Source organism: Anabrus simplex, chromosome 1, assembly GCF_040414725.1.
Source record: "Anabrus simplex isolate iqAnaSimp1 chromosome 1, ASM4041472v1, whole genome shotgun sequence".
NCBI classification, from domain to species: Eukaryota; Metazoa; Arthropoda; class Insecta; order Orthoptera; family Tettigoniidae; genus Anabrus; species Anabrus simplex.
This window is the reverse complement of record NC_090265.1, coordinates 712,147,848-712,165,413: the sequence shown is the minus strand read 5'-3', so window position 1 is coordinate 712,165,413 and position 17,566 is coordinate 712,147,848. Positions and strand designations below refer to the sequence as shown.

Sequence of the window (17,566 nt, the reverse complement as noted above, 5' to 3'; positions counted from 1 at the left end):
CTGCATGAATTTGTAAGATGTAACGTTGAGAGATGTTCTTGCGCAACTTTTTTTAGAATACAATTATGTGATTTGATTTGTTATTGTTTGCATTTTATTATAGGTTTATTGCTGTCTAAATTTTCATTTTGTAGTTGGGGGTTTCCTGGTAAATTCATAACAAACTCCCCCAGGTACGCAATAGACCGCAAGGTAAATAGGATTGAAGATAAGACAGTTGAGCATTGTCTTTCATCCTAGACCACTTGAATAAACATACGTGTTAAAAGCCCCAGCCCTTATGCATTGTTTATGATGGACTAATAAAGCAGTTTCCTTTCAAAGATAACAGTCTGAAAGTATTATACTCAAGAAGTTGAACTTTTATTTTGTACGGATGTTTCAAATCTTCTACGTCAATTGGGAGAGAAAGAGTACGATCCTAGTAACTGGCGTGTTTTTATTGACTCTTCCAAAAGAAGTTTAAAGGCTGTTTTGCTTCATAATACAAATGTTCTGGCATCTGTACCACTTGCACACTCCACAAAAATGCCTGAAACATACGAGACCTTAAATTTGATGCTTGAAAATATTAAATATCACGAGCCTAGGTGGCAACTTTGCAGTGATTTGAAGATCATTGGATTGTTGCCGCGACAACAAAAAGGCTATACAAAATTTTCCTGTTTCGTATGCGAATGGGATAGCAGGGCACGGGATAAACATTGGGATACAGTGAATTGGCCAGAAAGGAAACAACTACAACCAGGATCCAAAAATGTCTTGAATGTAAGTCTTACTGACCGTGAAAAAATTCTACTTCCACCCTTGCAAATCAAATTAGGATTGATGAAACTGTGTGCACTTGCGTCTCGGACTGCAAGACAGTGTTCCTATATGGAGTACCTTGACAGTGTCTCGCGATGACACAGTGAAGCATTTCTGTCACGGACTACAAGAGAGGCAGTGTTTCATGATGGCGTGGTAAAACATGCATCAGGCTTCACAGCTAAGTAGGGAGGTTCATATATAAGTTCAGTTCACTGAATAAAATGTCTGATGTTCTGATAACTATAAAAAATGAGGTTCATGAAATATTTAATGAGCAAATGTACAAAATACAATATGATAAATAGATTATAAAAAGGTTTAATAGTACTATTATATAGTAATATTATGTGTTTGCTGCTTCTTCTTCACTAAGCGCTTATAATGATGATACTAGGATCAGTTTTACAGTTAAAAGCGCACAAAAACAATAACTAATTTGAATAATTATAAAATGATTATGTAATTTAAGAAGAGTTCAAAATAGGTATTCTATTTACAATAACAAACTTAACATAATCCAGTTACAAAAGTATTGTAAAATACTAGTCTAAGTAAATGAACTTGAATACACAAGAACATTGTTTATCCAGATTAAGTGGGACCGGAACTGATCCGGATTATCGAAAATCTAGATAATCCGGAAAAACTAAAGAATACAGTACATTTTATACATTTATTAACATATCTTCTACAATAATACGCTTTTCTACATTTACGACTGTTTTACATTTGTGTAGCATCTGCGCATAGCACGATCACAAAGACATTTTACTAACAACAGTTCTGCCGGTGTGGTTTCAGTCTAGGATTCTAAATAGTCCATCAGTTTGTCCAGCTGCACTGTTGCCTCTTTACAAGTCATTGATTCTTCTGATTGAGCGCCGGCATTGTCAAATTCACTATCAGTGTATTAGTAGTGCGTTGCATTCAGAAGAGCGTGGATTCGAATTCCACTTCAGCCGTCCTGTGGGTGGTTTTCCAGTTTCCCATTCTCAATTCCAGGTGAATGCCGGGATGGTACCTTTGATAAACCAATTACTTCCAATTCCTGTCCTTAACTATCTTTGGCGGAAAAGACATTCAAGAAGAGTCAACCCTGTAAAGGAAATATTGTACAAGCAAAAATGAATTATTATTATTATTATTTTTGATCCGGATTAATGAGGGCCAGATAAATGAGGTTATTTTGTAATTATAAAATGAGTAATGAAATCCAAGAAGAGTCCAAAATCGGAATGTTATGAACATAGTTGCTTTACGTCACACTGACACAGGTAGGTCTTATGGCGACGATTAGACAGGGAAGGAAGCGGCCGTGGCCTTAATTAAGGTACAGCCCCAGCATTTGCCTGGTGTGAAAATGGGAAACCACGGGAAAACCATCTTCAGGGCTGCCGACAGTGGGGTTTGAACCTACTATCTCCCGAATACTGGATACTGACCGCACTTAAGCGACTGCAGCTATCGAGCTCGGTGTTATGAACATTAACAAACAACCTAAACTAGTTACGAAAACATAGCAAGATAGTTAATAAACTAAATGAACTAATTTGACTGATCATAAAATGAGGAATCTAAGAAGAGTCCAAGGTTGGTGTTATATGTAAAGTAACAGACTTGACCAAATCCAGTTTAAAAATCTACTTCAAATTGAAGTTTAATATAATTGTCAGAAATTTTACACTTGACTAACTGGAAGCTTCTTTCTGTTATACAACTGTTGTTTCTGTTCATGTGGTACAACACACAAAGCAATCTCACTGCTTTGAAACAGTGAAGCACTGATATAATACCAATATAAATGGTCCGTTATTGGACATAAATTTTCAGCTAACTCATTCCTGGTTGCCAGCGTTTCATCCTCGTGTGCTAGGTTGGGCTCATCAGTTGGTACCTAGCACACCTACCAAGACACTGGCTAGCGCATACCATGGAGGCCACTGCGTAGGCTACTTGGTAAAGAGACAAAGTCTCTCATAGTGCATTGGCACTGCTGGTGGCTCCAAGTAGCCTATGCAGTGGCCTCCATGGTATGCACTAGCCAGTGTCTTGGTAGGAGTGCTACGTACCAACTGATGAGCCCAACTTAGCACACGAGGGCGAAATGCTGGCAACCAGGAATGAGCTGAAAATTTGTAATGTCCAATAACGGACCATTTATATTGGTATTATAAATTTACTCATTTGGGACAAATATTTCAGATTCCCTATGGGAATCAACATCTATATCAAGCACTGATATGCCGAGGCATTGAGACAGCTGATTGCGCCGGCTCAGTGTTCTGAAGAACACACACTTTTTTTAAATACTATTCGGCGCGTCGACTTAAGAAGATCTTTTGCCCCTAAGAACACACACACTAGCCAGCTCTACCTGGTAGGAGCTGGACAAGGGGAAATGACAATGATGAAGATGACAATTGGTATTCAGCCGTCAGAGAGTACGTAGAGAACAACTCGCACCTTTTCACAGACAACATCATAGACCTAAAAATTTTACACATCGGAAATAAAAGCAAATCTTTGAGCATTAAAGGAGTCACATAAATCTACATCACAAAAAAAGCTAACCAAGCCAACCTCAATGACCAGATGAATTTAAAATATTCCTCACTCTTTGCACAACCTAATTTCTGAACAACATTTAACATTTTTTTGCATTAGCACATGATGAATTACGCAGGAGGTTACTCTGATTTAAATGTCTGAGATGTCCGTTAGGATATTTGTCATCATCATCAATGTCCCACTCCAGCCTCCCGGGTGTGGTTAACAAGCCGCCTCCACTCCTTTCTGTCCTTCCACTTTTCCTGATCCATCCACCTTCCTTGCCATCTTCCAACTGGTGTCTTTCCCTTAACTTTTTCTAATTCCCTTCTTGCTACCCATTCCTTTCCCATTCTTTTTACACGTCTGAACCATCTCAGTCTTGCTTTCTGTACTGTACTAATGGTTCTATATTTAGCTCTTCTCTGATTTTAATATTTTGTCTTGTCTTTTTAACCGATGTTCTTAAAAATTTCATTTCTTCTGCTATGATCTTACTATCTTGCCTCTTATTCGTTACTGGCGTTTCTAGTCCGTATGTTACAATTGGTATGAAATACTGTTTAAATAATGTTAATTTTGTTCTCTTGTTCTCTTGGGTACTTTGTCATCCCATAAGAGCTCTCCGACTTGATGATAAAATGTTGTGCCTTTAGTCTGTTATTAATTCCAGGGTTGATTTCATTACTTCCATTAATAACACTACCCAGATATGTAAACTGTTCTACATTCTCTAACCATTCTTCGTCTATGTTCACTTGGCTTTTCATTTTCAGAGGGCATGACTACAGTTTTCTTTTTACTAATTACCATTCCAAACTCCTTCAGATTTTCAATCCAAATGTCTAGTCTACTTTGTACTTTTTTCCTCTCTTTCTCCAAATCACCACATCTTCTACAAATACCAAAACATTCACTTCATGACTACTGATACTCTGTTTTACATGTTTTTTTAAAACAATGATTTCATCCATCAATGGGGAGCGCGGAAGAAACCTCCACGTGTGCAGCCACAGAATAAATTGTGCAGTTAAGTTTGATTAAGCAGACTGTGACTGACGGTGCTCCCTGGAAACGGTAGAGAGTGCACATATCTACTGGCTAATTCTTCCATTCCAGAAGTGTTGAAAGATGATTCTAGAAAGGTCCTTTTCAAGACCACAGTTGTGATTATTTCTATAAACATCGAAGGAATGTCCCTTGTAAAAGAAGAACTGTTGCAGTATTTATGTAAGGAACATGGCTGTGATGTCTTTTGTGTACAAGAAACCCATCGAGACAATAATCAGAGCAGGCCAAGAATTTTTGGCATGCGTTTAGAGAGAGACCAAATCAACAGCACGGAAGTGCAATATTTGTCAAATCTGGTATAGCGGTCCTATCCACTGATATATCTGACTGTGCTGACATAGAACTCCTTACAGTTGAGTTAAATCATTGCACTGTTTCCTCTATATATAAACCACCAAATTCTGCATTGCACTTCCAGAAACCAAGGAATTTCGACAATCAAGCCGTGCACATTGTAATTGGTGACTTTAACAGCCAAAGCATTGTCTGGGGATATGAACATGAGAATGGAGATGGAGAAGCTGTGCTGGAATGGGCTGAGACCCACCAGATGCTACTGTTACATGATGTTAAACTTCCTCCTTCTTTTAACAGCGGACGTTGGCAATAAGGTTAATACCCTGATCTAATCTTTGTTAGCGAAGAAATTGCTCAGCAGTGTATAATAGAAGTGTGACGGTCCAGAAATAATGTGTCACTGCTCCAACTGCTCCAGTGACACGACTGGAGCAGTGACACGTTGCCGGTCCAGTGACAAACCGGTCCAACCACAGATGGAGCTGAGGTGCATGGCATAGCATGCAGAGCGCGGTGACACGCTACTGGTCCAGTGACAACTGGTACAAGCACAAATGGAGCTGAGGAACATAGCACAGTAGGCTTACGTAGTCAGCGGATGCATGATTTGCTCTGTTCTTCGATTATGTCATGATCACGCCTGTCTTATCTGATTCGATAATGGCACACTGGTGGTAGATTGCAAGAATCGAAAATATTTTTTATCTTCAATTAATAAATACATATATAATAATGTTATTGGTTTTACGTCCCAATAAGTACATTTACGGTTTTCGGAGATGCCGAGGTGCTGGAATTTTGTTCTACAGGAGTTCTTTAACTTGCCAGTGAATCTACTAATAATAATGTTAAGTATTTTTTTTTAAATGTAAACGTTACAATTAATCCGATTACTTTTACCCAGTTACTTCCCAACTAGGAAAATGATAATATTTTGTGTGCAATTCTTCCCTAAGATTCTGACATGTGAATGACCTATAATGTTTAGAAATCGCCCATGATCATTTTGAAATATCTGACGTTTTAAAAAGTTTTCAGTGTTGTGAATTTAAAATGTTCATTGATCATATTCGCCAGATTAAATGATTAGTTATAGTATTAAAAGTGACGTTTAACTATATTTTAACTATGTTAAGAAAAACAGCCATTAATAATAATCACAATAATATATTATTATTAGAATAGTTTTAATGCTCAAGTAGATTACTGTGGATTTCTTTCGTTCGCATGAAATATTGAACACCATACCGGTATGTCTCCATCCTGTTCTTGTCACAACCTCCCTAACGGTACGGGACGATGACGGCTGTGTCACTAGACCGTTTGTGAATAGCAGTAACAACACTTCCCGGTACAGCAAACTGCGAGTCACAGCGCAAGACCATCATAGTCTGGTCACAGTAGCAGACAGCAGTGGACCGGTAGCAGCAAACTGCGAGTCGCAGTGCAAGACTGTCAAAGTAGCAGTGGACCGGTAGAGAAGAGGATCCTGGAGCAGGTTGTCACTGCTCCATTTAGAGAATAGGTGACGCGTACCTGTACGCCAGTACCGACACACCTCTAGTATATAAAGAACATCGGCACCCCTATACCACACACGCAGCACAGACCCGTCATGTGTCAGGTATTTGCTGCGCTACGTCCCATGAGGGTACCTTTCCGGAGGTGATATAATTTTAAGAAAGCAGACCGGAACAAGTTTACTGCATATCTGGAAGATGCTGTATCTGATATAGGTATTTCCATGACTGCCTACAACCTGTTTGTAGATGCAGTGAACAAGAGCTCCAGAGAGTCAATTCCCAGAGGTTGTTGAATGAATTATGTTCCTCGTCTCAATCAAAATTCCTCAGCTATGCTGGCTGAATACATTGATCTATTCGAGACTAATCCCTTTAATTTATAATAATATAAGAAATTTATTTTAACTCAACCTATTCAATACAGTACAAGATGTTAACGTATTAGTTGAAAATCGTTGAGACATGTTTTGCTCCTTCTGTGGGGCATCATCAGTCATATCAAATACCTCAAAATTCTACCAGATGTCTGGTTGGAAATAATAAAAATATGTTACCTGAGTGAATACATTAAAAAACATTTACAATCTTATCATTAACAAAATATCAAAATTAACTAAACAGCGTTACACTAGTGAACACGATGAAGTTTCACTCAAAACAAGGCCGTCCTATTGTACAGTATTGACAATAATGGTAGTTAAAGTCTTATTTGGTGCTAAGGTCAAAGACAGTTTAAATTTTTTTTTGTACAAATGTTGAGAATGAATGCAGAATACATATAATTGCAATTTACTGTATGTGTATTTTACATTGTAAAATAATGTGGAAAAAACATTCCAAATTTGTATTAATATCCATGGAAGAAATTTTTTTTTTAATACCAGACCTCAATATTACGGTCCTGGTGCATTCTAATCAGAAATGGCTTCAAGATGTGAAATTTTGTATGCGATTTATGATCAGCTAATGTAAAAATTTTTGCATTACGTCGTAATTCAACTTGGATGTTTATACTGACTAATTATATTTTAGACTCAAACAAGTTTGTCGAAGTATCCATGGGCTAATCACCTCCGTTGGACACTCTCTATGAAGACGGAGTGCCTAGTGCATGTAAACAACAGTTGATATTGGATTCAGAAGGGAGCAAAACATGTTTCAACGATTTTTAATGATGTTTAATTAATACATTAACATCTTGTACTGTATTGAATAGGTTGAGTTAAAATAAATTTCTTATATTATTATAAATTAAGATACTTTCAATACGGAAAAATTATTTTCATTGTTTGTAACTAATCCCTTTGGCAAACAGACTGTGCAGAAAGGTCTAGAGTTGACAACAATGTTAGCAGAAGATAAACAAAATCGTTGGATATCTACCCTTGAAGAGCTGGACATGTCTAAAAGTAGACAGAAAGCCTGGCGACTCTTAAAGAGGCTTAATAAGGACTTCACAAAAGCCCCTGTACATGTCAATCTGTCCCCAGATGCCATTGCTCATCAACTTTTGCTCAATGGAAAAATAGGGGGTTATATGAATCGAGTTAGAATAGAACACCAAATAGATAAGGAGTCTAGCAACCTCACTAATAATAATAATAATAATAATAATCGTATGGCCTCAGCTACCGTGTGCAGACATTTCAATTTGACGCCATCTGGCTGTCTGCTCGTAAATTTCGACGTTCCGTTTTACTCCAAGCCCCCACTAGATGGCAGACCGAGTAAACCGAAACTCTCTTGGGCGTCTATGGCTGAGATTTAATGAATTTTGTCGGGTAAACACCAAATGTGTCACCAGAGATCTTTTACATGCCGACATCGTACGATATGGAGTGTCGAATGGACTTTTTTCCGCCCTTCAAAAATTCCACTACCTCTGCCGGGTTTGAACCCGCTATCTTGGGATGCGGAGGCCGACACTCTACCGCTGATCACCCTAGAAGAACTAGAGAAAGCTATAAACAATTCCAAATATGGCAAGGCTACAGGTCTGGAATTATATGAGTGTGGAACAAATAAAACATTTTGGTTCCAGAGCAAGGAAGTGGGTTGATTTTTTAAACAATTGCCTGCAGAGTAAACAGATACCTAAGGTGTGTAGGAAGCCTCGAGTGATGGCTATTTTGAAACCAGGTAAGGATCCATTAGATCCTAAGAGCTACAGGCAAATATCATTACTTTGTCACCTATATAAGATATTTGAGAGGATCCTACTTGAGCGCTTCACATCTGAAGTAGATCAACATCTTATTCCAGAACAGGCGGGCTTTAGATCCGGAAGGAACTGCACTTCACAGGTGCTCAATTTAACTCAGCACATAGAGGATGGGTTTGAAAGACGTAAAATTACAGGAGTGGTATTCGTGGACCTTACAGCAGCGTACGACACAGTGCATCATAGAACTTCGATCACCTAGCTCTATAACTTCACCAGAGACTATGGTTTCACGAAGATTGTTGAAATTCTCCTGCAGAATCGCCGGTTCTTTGTTGAGTTTCAAGGAAAGTGCAGTAGGTGGAGGGATCAACAGAATGGACCTTCCTCAGGGCAGTGTCCTCTCGCCAATCCTCTTTAACATCTACACGAATGACCAGCCAAGGCCTTCCTATACAAGAAGCTTCAATTATGCCGATGACCTGGCTTTAGCTGTCCAGTGCAACGACTTTCAAACCACTGAAATGCAGCTCTCAAATGCACTTAAGAAACTTTCAGTGTACTATCAAAAGAACCGGCTACTGCAAAACCCGACTAAGACCCAGGTGTATGCATTTCATCTTCGAAATCGAGAAGCTACTAGACAGCTGTGCGTGATGTGGGAGGGTAAGCAACTGAAGCATTGTTTTACACCAAGGTACCTGGGTGTCACTTTAGACCAGACCTTAAGATAAAAGAAACACTGTGTTAACTCTGGACAGAAAGTCTCAGCCCGAAATAACATCCTCCGTAAACTTGGCTCAAGCAAATGGGGAGCCCATCCAACTTTGTTCAGCTCTTGCTCCGAGTTTCTCTGCAGCTGCGTATGCATGTGCTGTATGGTTCACGTCAGCCCATACGAAGCGGGTGGATGCAGCCCTTAATGAAACATGTAGAATAGTAACTGGTTTTCTGAAACCTACTCCCACTGACACTCTCTACTGCTTGGCTGGTATTTCTCCTCCAGATATTCGGTGAGAAGTGTTTGCAAGGCAAGAGAGGTCGAAGGTGGATCTCACAAGCAACCAGCCGTTTATTTGGACATCGACCTCCACCCAGAAGACTGAAGTCCAGGAAAAGTTTCCTCAATGTCTCCAAGGCTCTGGATAAACCAACAAGAACAGCACATTGTGATATGTGACGAGCAAAAATGGAGCATCTTTCTGAATCTCCACCCCCTGGTCATCATTTGGATTGGACAACCTGGAAGGCAATGAATTGTTTGAGGAGTGGAGTAGGTAAATCCAAGGATAACCTAAAGAAATGGGGTTATCTGAAAGATCAGTCAGACTTCTGCAATTGTGGGGAGCAACAAACTACCCAACACCTGTATGACTGTCAGTCCTGCCCTATTCGTTGTACACTTCAAGACTTGATTCAAGCCACTGAAGAGGGAATTTCTGTTGCCCATTTCTGGGCAGACATTGTGTGAAACATGTTTTGTGACATAAAATGTACTTTGTTTTATTTGTATATAATACCTTATTTATATTTTAAGTTTTTTCAACTCTGACACAAAATAAATAAAAATCCATCAATATAATAAACAATAATGGCAACAGTGCACTTGCTTGAGACTTTTTTTTTTTTTTGCATAAAATGTTTGAGTCACCACTCCCCATTTGTACACTGCTTTTAATCTCATGAAAAAATGAAAACCTACAATCTGTTTTCCAGTCATTGACCAGGTCAGGGATGGAATGAATGAAGGCCCCCATCTTGCAGCGAGGAAAGGAATTGCGCCAGCTGCCGAGGCCCGTCACACTCCTCTGGGACAATGATTATGCTTTTACTCTCATGATACAACATTTTTACCTTGTTAATTAATGATTTTGGTACATCCCTTTTCCGTAGGATATTCATATGTGTACTAAATTCTCTGAATTTATACAGGATCTTTGCCATTCAGGACATTTCAATGGGTTTTTATTTATCACTAAAAATAAGATCTTACAAGACATTCTAACTCAATTTCATACTTTTAGTTACTGACTTACATTTACTCCCTAATACACAAACTACAATTATTATAATAATAAAACAAGTACAGTTCCATGACAGGCGTAGGCATTACCAAAAATGATGTAACAAAATTTACCAGTAAACTAGCCAGCCTATTAAATGCTCGTTGAACAACCCCAATTTAATTTCTAGAACAATTTAAAATACTATTATAATAGTATTAATAAAAACTCAAAGTACGTTTTAATGTAGCCATTGACGTAATAGAAAACTTAGCCCTCTGGCCTGATTACTGTTGACAAAAATATGTGTACTCGAGTTCGGAAGTTGTTTATGAAATAACCAATAGGCCTACAGAAAATCTAATTCCACAACTATTTTGTTTTATTTCGCATTAGGTCATGTAGGTTTCAAATTTTTAATTTATATTGTAATATTTTTTATCGCAGGTGGACCGCAAAAAGCGGCCTTTTTAAGATTGTTTCAACCATGCGTCAAATTCAAGACAGTATTTCTCCAAAACCAACACCAGACTCAGAGCCAACAGAAGGGCAGCAACCAACACAACAGTAGATAACAAATAACTTCCACTTACATAAAACATTATTTCTGCATCTACTGACATTTTCTGGCAAGGTTTCAGCCATTTTTATTACCTACCGGTGCTAAGGGCCACTTACAATTTTTCAACAGATGCTTCTGTCTCGCTGACGAATTTCATCAGCGGCCTTGGAAAGATTGTATTCATGACAATCAAGCTTATGCTTGTGTTCACGCCCTCATGTCGTTGGCTTTATATTATTACCACTTTGGTTTTCCACTAATATTTTATATGAACTGTTTTTAATTAGAATTTTAATAGAAGAAGTTTTAGTCTCCGACAAGATTATAGTTTAATCATAAGACAGTTTTCCATTAGCATCTTTATATATTGTATCATTTTTCACATTGTTATGTTTCAAATTTTAATAACTGACTAAACTTTTAACTTCCACTTTTAATTTAGTTGTATTGTTGATGATTGTGTTTAGGCTGAAGATGTCCTTAATTGAGGGCAAAACATGTCGCATATAACTAAGAATCTATTTATGTAACCACTATAAGTGAATATATAAGTATTGAAGAGGTGGAACAAATTAAAACACCTTTATTATTGTAAAAAAAAAAAAAAAAGAAAAAAATTCAATACGGACCTAAAATGACGCTTATAACATGTAATATAACATGTAACATACCACACTTAGTTGAGCAGCTCGTCTACTTTCTCCCAAGTCTTCCCAGCCGAAACTTTGTAACATTTTTGTAACGCTACCCTTTTGTCGGAAATCGCCCAGAACAAATCGAGCTGCTTTTCTTTGGATTTTTTCCAGTTCCTGAATCAAGTAATCCTGGTAAGGGTCCCATACACTGGAACCATACTCAAGTTGAGGTCTCACCAGAGACAAATATGCTCTCTCCTTTACAACCTTACTACAACCCCTAAATACTCTCATAACCATGTGCAGAGATCTGTACCCTTTATTTACAATCATATTTATGTGATTACCCCAATGAAGATCTTTCCTTATATTTATACTTAGGTATTTACAATGATCCCCAAAGGGAACTTTCACCCCATCAACGCAGTAATTAAAACTGAGTGGACTTTTCCTATTTGTGAAACTCACAACCTGACTTTTATCCCCGTTTATCATCATACCATTGCCTACTGTCCATCTCACAACATTATCGAGGTCATTTTGCAGTTGCTCACAATCTTGTAACCTATTTATTACTCTGTATAGAATAACATCATCTGCGAAAAGCCTTATCTCCGATTCCACTTCTTAACACATATCATTGATATATATATAAGAAAACATAAAGGTCCAATAATACTGCCTTGAGGAATTCCCCTCTTAATTTTTACAGGGACAGATAAAGCTTCACTTACTCTAATTCTCTTAGTTCTATTTTCTAGAAACAGAGCCACCCATTTAGTCACTCTTTTGTCAAGTCCAATTGCACTCATTTTTGCCAGTAGTCTCCCATGATCTACCCTATCAAATGCCTTAGATAAGTTAATCGCAGTACAGTCCAATTGACCTCCTGAATCCAGGATATCTGCTATATCTTGCTGGAATCCTACAAGTTGGGTTTCAGTGGAATAACCTTTCCTAAACCCAAACTGCCTTCTGTCAAACCATTTATTAATTTTGCAAACATGTTTTATATAATCAGAAAGAATGCTTTCCCAAAGCTTACATACAATCTACGTCAAACTGACTGGCCTGTAATTTTCAGCTTTATGCCTATCACCCTTTCCTTTATACACAGGGGTTACTATAGCAACTCTCCATTCATTTGGTAAAATTCCTTCATGCAAACAAAAATCAAACAAGTACTTCAGATATGGTACTATATCCCAACCCATTGTCTTTAGTATATCCCCCGAAACCTTATCAATTCCAGCTGCTTTTCTAGTTTTCAACTTTTGTATCTTACTTTAAATGTCATTGCTGTCATAGGTAAATTTTAATACTTCCTCAGTATTGGTCACCTCCTCTATCTGGACATTATCCTTGTAACCAACAATCTTTACATACTGCTGACTGAATACTTCTGCCTTTAGAAGATCCTCGCATACACACTCCCCTTGTTCATTTATGATTCCTGGAATGTCCTTCTTGGAACCTGTTTCTGCCTTAAAGTACCTATACATACTCTTCCATTTTTCACTAAAATTAGTGTGGCCACCAATTATGCTTGCCATCATGTTATCCTTAGCTGACTTTCAATTTCCTAGTAAGTTCCTTCAATTTCTTCTTACTTGCACAGCCATTTCTAACTCTATTTCTTTCCAACCTGCACCTCCTTCTTAGTCTCTTTACTCCCCTGTTATAATATAGTGGATCTTTACCATTCCTTACCACTTTTAAAGGCACAAACCTATTTTCACATTCCTCAACAATTGCTTTAAACCCTTCCCAGAGTCTGTTTACATTTTTATTTACCGTTTTCCACCGATCATAGTTGCTTATTAAAAACTCCCTCATGCCTGTTTTATCAGCCATATGGTACTGCCTAACTGTCCTAATTTTAATCTCTTCCTTTCTTTCACATTTATTTTTAATTACCACAAAATTTATATTGGGTACAATGATATGGATCAGTTGCTGACCAATGCAGGGAAAGTCGTGCCGTACCACGCTTCACTCGAGTTTAATCTACTGATTACAAGTTACATGTACAGCAATGTTTACTTAAAAGTTTCCTCCAGTATTTAATAATTACCTGTGATTAGCACTGAAACAAATGGTATTAAAATGTCATGAAAAACATTTCCCATCAGGGTTGCTTCTTCCTTTGCATTACGTGAAATTTTAAATAAAGTATCAAAATATGCTGTACTGTTCATGAAACCATATTAAATTGCCTGGTTTCCTGCTACATAATGGTCCTGTACTGAGAGAACAAAAACATTGTGCAACCAGAATGAAACAGACTGTAAGTGTAGCAAGCAGTAATAATTGATCAGAAAAGCTCACCTACAAACAGGAAAAGAATACTGTAGCTACCTAAGTGGATCTGATCAGATACATCTTCATCATCCTCTCCCGAAGAATTGTATTAAATAGAAAAAAGGTATTTTGAATCAGTGAACTATAATACTCAAGTAACATTGCTTCAGATAGAATGACAAAACAATAGCTCCAGTTGTCCACTGTAATGGAGGCTGATAGTTGCTAGCCTTCTCATTAACGTTTTGAAGGCATTTGATAAGATTGACTTTCACTGGAAGTTCAAAGGAATAGAATAAGTGGGACTGTTCTTTCACAACTGAAGTACTGCTCTTGCAATGTCTTTAGACTTAGCCATTCTCAAAGAATAATACATAATTGAATCATTACTTGTTAAAATGCCTAAGTCCATAAGAGACATAAAAAAATGCTTTTTATCAACCGGTCAATTTTGTTCTTATAAATTGCACTATTCTCATGATTCAACCTGTAATGTATAACATGTAGGATATAAGTTATTTAATTTTAATGCAATTTTACATACAGATTAAAGTGTTTAAAGTACACGGACTTAAGTCCTTTTAACAATTTATTCTTGAATATTGCTAGTATCTGAAACCATACACATGTAAATAGTTTCTTTACGCCTTTTTTAGAATATTAATACAACTGAAGTGACATGCACACATTTTACAGACATGTGTCAAATGGTAAAAGTACTTATTAGGTTCATACAAAATGTTGTCATTTGCAAGATATTAAGACATCGAGAGCTAACTATCTGAGAAGTCATGAGCGTGACAATATTATTTCATTAGTCTTCGTCACTAACATCAACCTCTCTGTCTTCAGTGTTCCACCGCAGAATCTCCTGGTAAAATGTGTCTTCTTCTGTACCACAAGGAATGTATGGTAGCACCTGTTGAATATCAGCTTAGTGGGTTTTTTTGTTTTTTTTTTTTTTTTTTTTTTTTTGATGGAAACCCTACCCTATGGGTATGCCAAAGTCTTTGGAAGAACTATTGCCTGTGCAAGTCTGGAAGTATGACAAACAGGACTGCTGATGTATGGAGAAGTAACTACGCAACCTTTCATACCTGCAGAGTACTTGAACTCCATGTACTCTGTACGTTTGAAGCTTATCTTCTCAGAATGTTGGGTAGAACGTTTCATGGTTTCCAGTGATGTTTTCTTAAATCCTATTAACACTTCATCTCAGAAAAGCATCTTCAATATTATGCTTCAGGATTCCAGGACTAAAGTTGTTTTAACATAACATTGTGTATTGAGGTCTGTACACCTTGTATTGACACTTAGCTCAAAATCGCTAAAAACTGGACTTAACCCCTCATGACTCAACCACAGACTGTTAAACTCTCAGGATCCAGTCAGCAAGCCTCTGTGAATTAAGTAACCTCCTCCAGAATCCTCAATTTACAATGAGCTCCGTGGCCTCATCTAATTCCACACTCTCTTTCTTATCAAATCATTAAAACACAAGTCTGACCTCCCATGAGAGCTGGTTTATACATAGCTTCATCCACTCAGTTTATTTCTATCTACCGAGCAAGTGGCTGTGCAGTTTGGGTCACGTAGCTGTCAACTTGAATTTAGGAGATAATGGATTTGAACCCCACTGCCGACAGCCCTGATGATAGTTTTCTGTGATTTCCTATTTCCACACCAGAAGAATGCTGTGGCTGACCTTCATCAAGGTCATGGTCAATTCCTTTCCCTCCTGGCCCTTCCCAGTGCCACTGTCACAATAGGACATACCTGTGTGGGTGAGATATAAAGCAAATTGTAAAATAAATAAATACTAGGGGACCCGTGTGAGAAATCTCGCATGTTCATAAAGTATGTGGTGGAGTAGCCCCCTGGTGAAATACTGGTAAACTAAGGAATACACAAATCAGTCTTACCACTTAATGTAATCTTTGATTTTTTAATATTTATGGTTCCACTTGAGCGGAAGCAAATGCAAGTGCATTATTATACTGACAAATGTTCTGGAAGCATTTTTGGTTTTACTATCATTCTTTTCTTAACTGATAATTACAGCATATTATAATGACATAAAACACGCGTCCCAGTGGCCAAAATGTGAAGTGGACAGCAATGATGGCGCGTATTTTCCTACAGCAACAGTATTTGCAGGTCAGACACTTCGTACACTTTCTTTATACTCATTATCGATATTTATGAAATGAGAGTGCAATTCATCACTGCTAATGTCTATTCTCTTTCCTTTGAATGCTCATTTGTCATGATTGGTTACTTCTGAACACCGCAAAAGGGATCTATACCACTGAAATAATATATATGATTTATATAACAGATTTAATCTGCTTATTCTGAGAACCCTTCTGTGACTGTTCTCAACTGTTTGTTCCAGCAATCATTCTCGTTATTTTCATGTCCGTTACTTCCAACTTAATAAGATACCTTGAGCCCGCCCAGCTTTTCCTCTTATAGAAGAAAATCAATCTGTAGACAGACTGATGTTAAGATAATAATAATAAAAATGTTATTGATTTTATGTCCCACTAACTAATCTTTTGACAGCTTTTGGAGACACCGAGGAGCCAGAAATTTGTCCCGCAGAAGCTCTTTTACACACCAGTGAATTTACCGACACGAGGCTGACATATTTGAGCACCTTCAAATACCTCCAAGCTGACCCAAGATCGAACCTGCCTCAACCGTCTGAGTCACTCAGCCCGGCAGTAAAACATAATCCCGTTTCAGAGCCCACTTATTTCTTATTCATACCTGCCAACTTTACAAAACCAAAAATCAGGAGATTTTGATATGAAAATCAGGAGAAATCAGGAGATACATTATTGCTCAAAACTGCTTATTCTGCGTCTAGCACAGTACAGCACTATGATATATTTATAACACTTATTGTCTCAAAGCCCGACTGTTGCTATATGAGGCTACAAGGCTAAAAATTACACATCTCTATTCCCTCACAGGAAGTATGTGAGTGAGATGATCGGTCTCTGATAATATTTCCAAAAATAGCATGAAATCATACTCCACACGTGTGAATCAGTCATGCTCTTAGATGCCATTACCGGGCGAGTTGGCCGTGCGCGTAGAGGCGCGCGGCTGTGAGCTTGCATCCGGGAGATAGTAGGTTCGAATCCCACTATCGGCAGCCCTGAAAATGGTTTTCCGTGGTTTCCCATTTTCATACCAGGCAAATGCTGGGGCTGTACCTTAATTAAGGCCACGGCTGCTTCCTTCCAACTCCTAGGCCTTTCCTATCCCATCGTCGCCATAAGACCTATCTGTGTCGGTGCGACGTAAAGCCCCTAGCAAAAAAAAAAAAAAAAAAAAAAAAAGATGCCATTACTTAGCAAATGCATAGATTAATATATTGCATCAAGCTTCCGTGCGATTATACGAAGCGCAATACTGTCTGTATCAAATAACTAGCTGATGTACTCGTGCTTTGCTACGGAATTTTCAGAAAGACTGTCCTTACAGTTTTCCCAACTGAAGTGTCAACATAGGTCATTACAATGACGTCAGTACGAATGTTGCGATTAAAAGCAACGCTGTCATATGAAATATTCGAAAAAATGTAAAACAGTACATTTTCTTACTTGTAACGAAAATAACACGATGTCGATCTAACAGTTCAAAGT

The 17,566-nt window shown here is 37.9% G+C and overlaps 1 protein-coding gene across 1 annotated transcript in view; it reads right to left on the bottom strand.

Annotated features, from left to right (window-relative positions):
* Positions 1-1,597: 1,597 nt before the first annotated feature.
* kin17 (kin17 DNA and RNA binding protein) overlaps positions 1,598-17,566 on the bottom strand; it is a 51,417-nt gene continuing 35,448 nt past the window's right edge. The window contains exon 3 of the transcript XR_011017548.1: positions 1,598-1,906. The gene's annotated coding sequence lies outside the window, so the exon portion shown is untranslated. The remainder of the gene's footprint in view (positions 1,907-17,566) is intronic.